Here is a 12,063-nt window from a genome sequence, read left to right on the forward strand (position 1 = left end):
AAGGGGATCCTGCCATCTGGCCTCTCCAAGACAGGCAGGACCCAGCTCTAGGGTGTCATAGAATCATAGAACCATTTCAGTTGGAAGAGACCCTTAAGATCACTGAGTCCAACCATAACCTAAATCTGTCTCTGATGGCACCAGGAGACCTGGGAGATTACATTGCTTTATTTACAGCTGTGCAAACCACACCTCCAGTAATCCTCCTTTTCTTGCCCCAACAGGAGCAAGGAGTCCAACGGGACTCCTGAGAGCAAAAAACACACCTATCAACCTGACCAGCTTACATATGCACTGAGCAGGACATAGTAAAACACAGTCTTAGACTCGCTGTAACAGGAGACCTAACAGCAAAAGAGTGGCCCCATTCCCTGGTATCAGGTGAAGCTATAGAAAGGAAAGATGCCAGCAAGTGATCTCCTGGCTACAGAGTTCTCCTGACGGTTTGCAATGTTTTTCAAGACCAGAGTCTCACCTCCACCATCTCCAGTCTCTTCAGGAAGGTGTCCAGCCTCGCAAACACCATCGTGGAGCTGAAGTCCCACTCCCTCACTTCTTGGCCTGGTTCATAATACATGTGCAGTTTTTCCCTTCTCTCCTCAAATGCCTCTTTGAACATGTTCAGGATACCGAGCACCATTCGCACCTTGCCCAGGCTCTCCTCCATGTCCCCTTTCAGAAGGTCTTCTGGAGACAGGTACACCAGGGCCTGGAAGAGCAAAATCACACCTGAGAGGTCACTTCTGCCATCATGGAAAACAAGGACTTCTTGTGTTGAACACATTTGAACCTGTTTATTAAGTTAAATGTTGCCTAAAGAATCACTTTTCCAGGGAAGGACAATAGGAAGAAGGGGAGAGGGGACACAGGGGACTGCAAACACAGGCATCACAGCCACAGACCTGCTCAATGAGAAGGTTGCAGATCTCCTGGAGCAGCACCACTATCCGCACGGGCATGTTGTAGTGCTTGGAGGTGACCCAGATCAAACACACCACGTGGAGCAGGGGGAGCAGGAAAGGCTTCACCTCGCTGAACTCAACCCTCTCTACGTCTTCCAAGCGGCGCTTGAGGGGTGTCAGGTGCAGGTGAACGTCCTGAGCTTCAGTCAAAGCTGTGTTGAGAGACGTGAGAAGCGGTAAGAACCACCCAGCTGCGGTGTGCTGGGTTCCCAGCTAGGTGCTGGCCTCACCACATGGAAAAGTGCCTGGGAAAAGAAACTGTCCTGACAAGCACTGAGCACCCTCAGCCACCTGTGTGCTGCAGGTCACTCACTCGTGAACATCACTCACCTGCGGCAGTAACCAGAACAGAAATAAGCTGATGTGATGGCAGGGGACAGGGAGCTGGGACAGGGCTTCGTGGAGAGCCTGAGTCCACAACTGCTAAAAAGTCACACGGAATTTGCCCAACAGCACCAAAAATACAGTGCTGCCATGGCTGTGAGCCATGGCCTTGCTGTACAGCACGACAGGCTGTACAGCCTTGGCCTGAGCCCTTTTTAGCTCAGTTTTGGCTCAAGCAACTCCTTGTCCAGTGGGCAGATGACGACGGCCCCACTAGTCCTGACTGTAATAGAAAACCTGTCAACAGTAAAGCAACTGATGTCTGACTCGTCGAAAGCTTTAGCTTAGCTCTGTACAGCTGTGTGGTTTTACCCTGAAGAATTACCCCAGAGCGCAAGCATTAATAAAACCAGATCGTTGTGCAATTAAACCTGTGGACCAATAAGAAGTGACAGAAGTGCTTGAATGCATGCAAAAATAACCCCTAAGGCCCAAGACCAAGGAAGAAGAGACTCCCACTATCAGCATCACCCTCCCAGCAAATCCACCAACAGCAGCCACACCAGTACAATGCCAGGGAAAGGGGCAGAGACTTAAAAGCAGGTGCACACAAATCTGAACTGCGCTGTAATGGAAATTAACAATTATAGTCCAAATTATCCAATTAGGGTTAGTATCGCTGTAGCCGGATTAAAACCAAATATTTGTTGTATTTTGATTAAACCCTTAAAGTATTAATTAGTTTAACAATGAACCCTTGGCTCCTTATATAAGGGGTGTTTCTCCAGCCCATTTAAACTGCACAATGCAGAGTGTGATACAGATCCTTAAGAGATTCAATGTTTGCACGTGAAGTGGTGAAGAACAGTGTTTTCTGCCAGCACGTGCACAGCTAACACAGTCTAGATGGTTTCATTGTGCCAGAGAGCAGCTGGGTTGGACATGGATGTCCAGCTGTGTTGGTCTGCAGGGACAGACCAGCAGGACTACACTGTTTTTCACTACAGACAGGGATTTGCAATATTTCCTTGGGCTGCGCTCAACTCCCCTAAGCAAAGCAAAGCAAGGAAATTCGGGCTGCAGTGGCCAAAGCCTGAGAAGCAGCGCTCTAACAAAGCAGTCTTAGGTACAAGATCTGTCCTCTTAGTCTGAACTCCCGTTCCTGCATAATAACACCAGAGGAGCTGGTGGAAGTTGAGGTGAGTCCTGTTAGAGTAATGCAAACACTTTATTACAGCAGAATAAATTCCCAAACCCATTCACCCTGAACTTTGGCAAGAGTCTGGCTCAACAGACCAGCGATGGAGCTTGTCCCAGCCTGGAAACAAAAGCCTAGACTCAAGCACAAGCAGCCCAGTCTCAATTCACAAACTAGAAAGATTTGGCTTGAAATCAGTCACACCAGGCCATGAAGAAAGGCCAGAAGCCAGCACTGTGGTAAAGTTGCCCCAGCATCTCACCTGCCTCAACATCCATTAGCATGGTTTTGAAGGCTGGGATGTAGCTGCTCTCAACTCTCTCCAGCAGCTCCATCATGTTCCTGACCTTCCTCGTTGTCAGCTGGTTGTAAATGCATTCCAGGTCATCACACCTACAGCAACCGAGACACAGAATCACAGAATCAGTTGGTTGGAAGAGACCCTCAAGATCATCGAGTCCAACCATAACCTAACCCCTGGCACTGCCCCGTGTCCCTGAGAATGTCATCTCTGTGACTGTTCAACCCCTCCAGGAATGGTGACTCCACCACTGCCCTGGGTAGCCTGTTCCAATGCTTCACAACCCCTTCTGGGAAGAAATGTTTCCTAATATCCAACCTCAGCCTCCCCTGGCGCAACTTGAGGCCGTTTCCTCTGCTCCTGGCGCTTGTTCCTGGGGAGCAGAGCCCGACCCCCCCTGGCTCCAAGCTCCTTTCAGGCAGTGCAGAGATCAGAAGGTCTCCCCTCAGCTCCTGTTCTCCAGCTGAACCCCCCAGGTCCCTCAGCCACTCCCATCACACTTGTGCTCCAGCCCCTCACCAGCTCTATTCCCTTCTCTCAACTCACTCCACTACCTCAAGGTCTTTCTTGGCCTGAGGGGCCCAAAACTGATTTGAGGTTTGGCTTCCCCAGCGCTGAGTACAGTGGGACAGTCATTGCCCTGGGCCTGCTGGCCACACTGTTCTTGATGCACACCAGGATGCTGGTGGCCATGTTACCCACCTACACTGGGCCATCAGCTGTCCCCCAACATCATCTGTTTCCCCTGGGCCTGATTCAGGGCTTCCTCCAGCTACACATGGACTGTGGAAATGGGAGAAAGCTGCATGAGGCACAGACAAACCCTACAGGACAGAAAGTGCTGAGTTCAGCATGACAGCAGCTCTGCTACTGACAGAACATCGCTGAAAAAAAGCCATCGTGTTTCTGCAGGCATTAGCAACAGCTCTCCAGCCAGCAGGGCTTTGCCCCGAGTCAGCCTGAACCAGTACAGCACAAAGGTTTTCAAAGGGCAGGAGGAAATACCACTCCCAGGCTCCTGAGCATCTAAAGCCCCTCTGGCCCTGACAGATGAACAGCAGCCAGCTGAGATGCACCATTTCCAGACAGCCCCCAGCAGGTGTCCATCAGCAATTACTCCTGTGGATGGCTCCTAGTGAACAGTGACGAAAGAGTGCCCAGAGCGGGTGTGGAGTCTCCTTCTCTGAGACATTCGAACCCGCCTGGACCCACCTGTGTGATCTGCTCTGTGACCCTGCGTGAGCAGGGCTTGGACTGGGGGATCTGCAGAGGTCCCTTCAGCCCAACCAGCCTGGGATCCTGTAAAGGGCATTTCTGAAAAAAGTCCCTTGAGGTGTAGCCCCTGTGGTGGGGCTAAGTTAAAACACAGCCAGCTGCCCAGTGACCTCCCAGGCACTTTGCAGATCATGATGATTTTCTGTGCGGGAGCAATTTTCCTTAGTTGAAGCCTACATGAACCCCAAGTGGCCTGTTCTTCTCAACTCATGGAATTAGCAGCTCCACCACCAGCACTCTCCCTCTACACAAAACCAGCACCACAGGGCACCATGCACTGGCCAGGCTGCTCTGGGTACCTGTTCTTCCAGAACTCCAGCTCCACCTTCGGGTTCGGATTGCTGCCTTGCAGGAGAGGCTCTGAAGGCTCTTTCTTCAGTGCCTCCTGGATCTGGTGGCTCCAGTCTATGATGGCCGACTCCATGGCATACACCAGAGATTTATCTATCCGTTCCATGCTGTAGTAAACAGAGTACGTGATTAACTTTGTTGATGTGCATTGCTCAGTTGGATCTACTTCCAATGGCCGTGTGGGCAGCTGGATTTTACAGGGTTTCACATTTCAAAACCACAAAACAATCAAACCCCATAAGATTTTGTCACTGGTTTAATATAGGAATTACACTCTGGAGAAAACGGCTGAATGTCTGCAGCAGTGTGGGCAACAACACTGTTCATAAAGTGAATGGTGGAAATGAAGAGCCAGTCGCCACCTCTCTGCACAGCCAGTCATTGTCACATCAGATCCATTCAGGTTCAGGATCTGACCTGGAGACTCACACATCCAGCAAGATTCTCTCTCCCCATACCATTCTCCCTCAAAATATTCTACATCCCTGCAGTCATTAACTCACTTAATTCAGCAAGAAACACCACCAAGTGGGCTGGGAAGCTGAGGACAGGTCACCCCACTGCCTTAGAAGCAGTAACTTCTCACAAAATCCCACCCGCACCACGTCCTGTCTGAGGAGTGATTCATTCCACTGCACCCACACATCTCCTGGGGTTCCACAGGGGCACGCACGCAGCCCAGACACGATGACAACTTGATGTACAAACGCATCTGCTTCTCTGGACCTTCCAGAACCTGTTATTTTGGGGTGGTACTCACGATTTCTCATTTTCCAGATCAATGTCCTCATTTCCCTCTGAGCCAGCTGGGAGAGGCAGCAAGGTCTTGCCGTCTACTTGGCCAACAACTGTGAAAATGGTACTTTTGAGGTTGTGGACATGACGCACGATGTCTTGTGACACCACTTGTGGCCAGCCCTGATGGTTCTTCTTGTTCGTTAGGATGGGCACGATCACCTACAGCGGGAGTCACGGAAGACCAATGGAGAAAAAAGTGCAGCAGGAGACGGACAGGCCACCAGGCTCTGAGGTCTGTGCTTGGCCAAGCCTGGAGACCCATATTCATTGCTGTCTCAAGCAGTTCCCATGTGAAATAGAGGCAGCTGATGATGAATGGGCATCTCTACAGGCCCACTTTATACAGCAGAACACCCTTTTCCCCAAATCCAAGCAGCCAAGGAGGGTGGAAGCCAGTAGGCAAAGTGAGCAGCCCCATCCCCAGGCTCTCCCAGCCTTTCAAGCCCGCAACTGGAGATGGCCCCATGGGCTGCTGTCCCTTGCCCTCACAACTGTCCCCGGTGCTTGGTCCCCATGTCCCTGCCCATGGGCACAGCCGTCAGGCTGCCCTTTGAGCCTGCCAGGGCTGGGCTGAGCTCAGTGTGCTGCAAGGGAAGGTCTGCTGGTACCCCCTGGGATACACTGGTGGTGAGGGTCCCCCAGGTCCCAGCTGCAGCCCACCAAACAGGAGCTTTGCCTTTATCAGCACTTTTACTGACCCGGCAGCATGGGGTTGTGGGGCTGGTCGGGGTTTGCCCAGATTTGAGCTGCTTTTGGCTTGTTTGAGCTGTGACAGCAACACCGTGTCTGTCACCTATCCTGGCTGGCTCTGCACTGGGACCAGCCTGTGGCAACAGCCTAACAAAGCCAGGTTGTCCCTAGTGACAAACAACAGCCCTTTGTGTTACTGGACTCAGGGTGGGGGTAGGGGAGGGGGGGGAGGTGACTAAAGGCATAAAAATAGCTGCAAATGGACATAAAATTGAAACGGAATAAAGCAGCTCAGCACCTCCATGGTGCTGTCCCAGGATGCTGAAGACTCTTTGGAACTGTGGCTGGCTCTGTAGACCCGAAGAAGACCCGACCAGCCACCTTCGTGCCCAGGGAGCCGTGGGAAGGGGGAGCACAACCCCAGGGAACACACGGGCAGGTGCTGACGAGTTCACCTTCAGCAGTTTTAGCTGCATTATTAGCAAGATGTGTCTCTATTACTTAAAGCATGTGGACTGCTAATGCCAGTGATGTTGTAACCAGGCAAATGATAGCCGTTCATTTTCTTTCTGACTGTTAAAATGATAACTGGACTCAGGATGAAGCCCCAGCCCACAGAGCAGGTGTGTTCCCTTCGGCACCGCAGGAGTGAAGCAACAAGTGGACAAGGTCACCAGCTGTGACCCCTCACTGAATAAAGACAAAGTGTGGGCAGAGGAACACACGACCCCAACCCCAGGAAATTCAAGACCTTTTTCACCTTCACGCAGACCCACCCCATCTGCCTGACCCAGCACCACCGCTGCTTTTGCCTTCAAGTGAAGCTTGAGAGGAAAATAGGATGAAAACCAGGCACAATCTGCTCCCTGCAGAAATACTGCATGTCTGCACAGGGGAGAGCAAAGCCTGCAAACACGCAGCTGGGACGCACAATCCCGGCTCCCAAAGGCATCCAGAAAACAGGATTTAACAGGATCTGCCAAAGTGTTCCTACCCCACCATCTACCCATAGCAGACGGTGCTTGCAATGCTATTGGCCAGCCGTGATGCAAAACCACTGTTTGTGCAGACTTCGCAAGACCACGGGGCTCATCAAAACAAAAGCTCCCCGTATAAATAATGTGTTTTCTCACAAAACCAGGATAACCAGTCTGGCAGCCTGCTCTTGGGAATCCAATCTATCAGTCACCATCTTAATATACCAAACATCATGATCAGAGCTGCTCAAATCCAGCAGCTCCTCTGCTTTCCCATTACAGCCTCATTCCTGAGACTTCTCCAGGTGAGGAGCCATCAGGAATAAACCGAAACAACATTGTCTAGTTCAGGCTAATAACACAGCAAAGCAAAAGCACTCGAACCTCTTGACGATCTCTTTAAGAAAACATCAGCCCACCTGAGATAACCCGACACTGAGCTACAGGAGGCTCCTGAACATCACAAAACACTTTTTCACTATGAGAGTAATCGAGCACTGGCCCAGGTTGCTCAAAGAGGTTGTGAAGTCTCCATCCTTAGAGATAATGAAGAGCTACCTGGACATGGCCCTGGGCAACTGGCTCTGGATGGCCCTGCTTGAGCAGGGGTTTGGAGTAGGTGACCTGCAGATGTCCCCTCCAGCACCTGTGGGTACATCAGTCCCACAAGGACCCCACTGATAGACAGAGCTGATGTGGATCAGCATTCAGGTGGTTTATATGAGTTCTAAAGCCGTCCATGGTACTGCAAAGGGCAGAGTTAAGGGTACAAGTGCATCAGCAGAGAAGGGAGGGAGGCCAAGGAGCCTGTCTGTAGGAGGGGACACCTTCCCCGCTGCCATGTGCGAGGGGCACCCGGTACTCATGGGTGCCAGGGCTCCCTCTGCACCTCCGGGGCTGCCCAGGCCTCACAGGATCCCAGCCTGGTTAGGTTGAAGGGATCTCTGCAGATCCCCCAGTCCAAGCCCTGCTCACGCAGGGTCACAGAGCAGATCACACAGGTGGGTCCAGGCGAGTTTCAATGTCTTAGAGAAGGAGACTCCACACCCGCCCTGGGCAGCCTGGGCCAGGCTCTGCCATCTCCCAGCAAACAAATTTCTCCTCATGTTGAGCCTGCCCCCGTGGCCCCTCATCCTCACCTCCTCCACGAGGGCGGCAAAGTGCCGCAGGGCATCGGCGGGCAGGTCCCCGCAGAGCAGCTCCCCGGGGCCGGCGCCGGGGGCCCGCAGGAAGAACAGCCCCTTGCGGCGGGCGGCGGGGGGCGGCGGGGGCGGCCCCAGCTCCAGCTCCCCGGCCGGGCCCCGCCAGAGCAGCAGCGCCGGCCCCGCCAGGAAGCTCCGCAGCAGCGGCCCCGCCGCCTCCCCGCCTGCCCAGCGCTCCCAGCGCTCCGCCGGCACCCCCAGCCCCCGCGCCGCGCACCGGCACAGCCGCTCGGCGCCGGGCACCGGCTCCACCGCCTGCTCCATCCGGCCGGCACCGGCGGGTGTTTGCGGGGAAGAGCCGCGTTGCCCGGGGGAAGGGACACTGCGAGGAGCCGGGGGCGGGCCGGGGCGGGACCCAGCTCGCCTGGGAGACGCAGCTGCCCCGGGCAACCACGGCTATCAACACAAGCTGGGGATGGAGGGCCTGAGAGCAGCCCTGCGAAGGACTTGGGGGTGCTGGGGAAGGCTCCCTCTGGGGGGGGGTCTGGATACCACTGGATCCACCTGGGCACCCCCAAAGTGGCTTTTTAGCACTTATTTTTCTCCTGAAAAAGCAAACACAGTGGGGCTTTCTCCCACCTGGTTTGGCCTTTAGGAAGGGAAGAGCAGAAGAAGGGGCCTTGGGGACTAGAACCACTACGCAAACATTTGATTAGGGAGACAGGAGCTAGAGATTTGTCTGTCACTGTGGAAGAGGTGACAGCGGTGTGATCTTTGCCTCCAGACTAATCCCAAAAATATGCCCAAGCTAGAAATGGGTCAAATGGGGAAAGGGAATGGGCCTGGACCACAATGGCAAACTGATTGTTCAGAACTCCCAGGAAAAGGGGGGTACCGATATTTGTTGGTATTAACTGATGTTTTTTCAGGTTGGCCAGAAGCGTTCCCTACCAGGACAGCAAAAGCTTAGGAGGTGACTACAACACTGATACACAAAATAATACCAAGGCTTGGAGGCCCAGCTGTTAGATCCTCTGATTGAGGGCCACATTTTACTGACGAGTATGTGAAGTCTTTTGCAGAAAACTTTGAAACCATAATAGGAAGGTCCATTTCAAGACCCCCTGACTGCTACCAATATCAGAGAACAGAATGCCTGGATTCGCCATTCTAGAGTGAAGAAAGCCTGCGAAACACCACAGAGGGTAACCCGGGCGCAACCTGGAAAACTCTGTTTTTCACAGTCACCTTTTGGTCCTTCTGGGGGACCAGCCTGGGTGGTGCTTCCCGCATTGGGAAGAAGAAACCCAAAAGAACAAACAAGTAGAATTTTTGGTAGATATGGGGGCAACACTAATGAAAACCTGGATAGAAGAAACTTCAACCCCATGACGGGAGGGGCCTTTTTCTTGTTTTGTTAACTACAGAACCAGCCGCTGCCCCCACCCTGAAGCACACAGGCTGTTGTCCCACACTGCCAGCACCACCCCCCTTCTTTTAGCAGGATCATTTTATCTGAGCATGGCAGTGGCCCTAAAGGCACTTGCTTTGATAGAGCTGTCTCAATAAGGTGTTGAACAAGTCCTCGCAGACACGGAATGATGTAGCATGCTATAGAAATCAGTGCTTCTGTTACTTCGATTAAAGAAGTAATTTCTCTCAATATTCCAAACCAAGATTCTAACAATCCCATGAGTGGACTATCTACACCTGAATTCTCAGCCAATTCTTCTGCTGAAGCTGTGGTTAGACATATATCACCTTTTTCTGCCAACATCCTATCTGGGACCATGTTATTTTCCCATGCCATTCTACTAGTAGCATCTAATTGCTTGGTGATTCATTTAACTGCTTGTCTAGTATAACTTATAAATAAATGTTATTTATCCCGTCTACATTCTTGTTTGTAGTTACCTACCAAAACAAAAAGGACTCAGAACCCGCAGCTACCTTGACTTCTTGCTTTGTGTTCCTTGGGGACTCCTCTGGGGACCCCAATCTAATTGAAATAAACCCTGTCATCAGAGGAAAGCCCTCAACTCCTTTTTCTGTTGCCCTGATGGATCACAGTGTTCAAATGCCAGGGTAAAAGGAATTTCCAATTGTACGGCGTCACAGGTACCTTCCCAGTGGGGGATAAAATGGAATGAAGTGTCATCTTCCCACAGTACCACCAAAGATCCACTCAAGAAGCATTTGAGGACATATGAGGACCAACTTCCCGTGTCTCTGCACACCTACTCATGTTCCTAGGAACTTGGTATCATTCCTGCCCCGTCGTGAGAGACAGGCAGTATGATTTCCAATTATTCCTGAAAATGCCAGGGGGATTTTGATATTTTTCCCTGCAAAGCTGGAAACAGTAGGGAGAGAGTATGACACGACTTATTTCTCCATGCCGTAGAGTCTTGGCATAAGGCTAAGACGCACTCCATCCCCTGTCAATCTTCGCTCCACCCCAGAGGGAAGGGTACCACTTGGGCCACAGGCCTTCCTGCCGCACAGGCATAGCAATTGCTCGTTTAGGCTTTGCACCATATATTTGATCCATTCTACCCAGGCATTTGTACCTCCATATATTTTGAACCTTCCCAGGGCATCTTTTCTACTAATGTCTATTTGTGATCCATAAACCCCACTTACTGAATCATCTGCTCTCTGCCTTGCAATTAGCAAAGGGTTGCACTGCAGAGACTCACATCCTGGGAGAGACTGTCCTTTAGATAGGGTCATTTTTCTTTGCAACTCTATAATCGTTCATTGCTCACTGTCCATCCCCTAAACTCTGTGCTCCAAATAACACTGTACCAGGAGGGGCAATGAGAGCACAGGCGGCGGCTTTCCCCGGCCCCAACCACCGCCTGCCCGCCCCAGTCCGCCGCAGCGAGCCCGGCCGCCCAACCCCGCCCAGAGTTCCTCCCCACCCCCCGCCCCGGCCTTTCGCCAGCGAGTTCGCCTCCCCCCCGCGAAGCCGGGGCGTCCCTGCCGGCTCCGTGCCCGGGGTGGACGGGGGTGGACGGCGGGGGGGGGTGGACGGCGGGGGGGGGGGGGGGCACGCGGGCGTCCCGCGGTTTCTCAGCCCCGCTGTCGGAGGCCTAACCCCCTCACCTGCCCGTGCTGCCGCCTCCCGCGCTTCTTCCTCGGTGGCTCGCTCGCTCGGTCCCTCGGCCCGCTGCCCGCCCCGGCCGCGGGCTGAAGAAGAAACGGACCCCGCCAGCGGCTTTGCCTCCCCCCGGGGAGGCATAGAGACACCGCGTCCCCGTCCCCGTCTCCCCGTCCCGGCCCGCCTGCCTCCCTGCCTACCCGCGCGCGGGGTTCCTCGGCCGATCGGCAAGACGCTCCCGCGCTGGCCTCCCCGCGACCGCCCGCCCGACGGGCTTGACTCCGAGCGACTGACCGTTGGGCACCTGGCGGGGGGCAGGGGGCCGGTTGCCGGGCGGCGGGGAGAGCGCGCATGCGCGGCGCGCGCAGTTGCCGACCCCCTCCGGCCCTTCCCGCGGGTGGGCCGGAGGGGGCGGGGGGCAAGGCGAGGGCGGGAGAGACCGCGCTTTGGGGTGCGGGCGGGGGGGGGGGTGTTTGTGCTCGCCGTGCAGTCTGAGCCGGAACACGAAGTGAAATTATACGGCGGCGGCAGATGCGGGTGGGGGGCACGACGACACCACCACGACCCCGCCGCCCCTGCCGAAATAAACCCCCACCAAAAAAAAAAAAAACCACCGCCACGAAACCCGCATCCCCACGCCACGCGCGAGCCCCGAAACTCCAGACACGGACTCGCCGAGCGTGTGCACGGATCGCGAGGGTCGAAAAGCTCGACTCGTAGAGTCGCGTACACTGTCCCGCAGCCACCCGCGAGAGGCTCGCTCGGTCGCGTCCAGATCCTGTCCCTGCGTAGGACCAACCGCCCCGCCGTTCCGGTTCAGTCCTTGCCCGCCGGTCCCACTTACTTAGACTAAGCCTAAAATGCACAGATCTCTCCATAAGGATGGTTTTTATACTCTACTTCCACAATCTGCTGGCAGTACAAAAGAATAAGCGGCAGATC

The 12,063-nt window shown here is 53.8% G+C and overlaps 1 pseudogene; it reads right to left on the reverse strand.

Annotated features, from left to right (window-relative positions):
- The window catches only part of LOC139825726 (dynein axonemal heavy chain 9-like), a 57,728-nt pseudogene extending 46,023 nt beyond the window's left edge, over window positions 1-11,705 (reverse strand).
- Between the last annotated feature and the right edge of the window lie 358 nt (window positions 11,706-12,063).

Source organism: Patagioenas fasciata, chromosome 28 (genome assembly GCF_037038585.1).
Source record: "Patagioenas fasciata isolate bPatFas1 chromosome 28, bPatFas1.hap1, whole genome shotgun sequence".
Taxonomy (NCBI): domain Eukaryota; kingdom Metazoa; phylum Chordata; class Aves; order Columbiformes; family Columbidae; genus Patagioenas; species Patagioenas fasciata.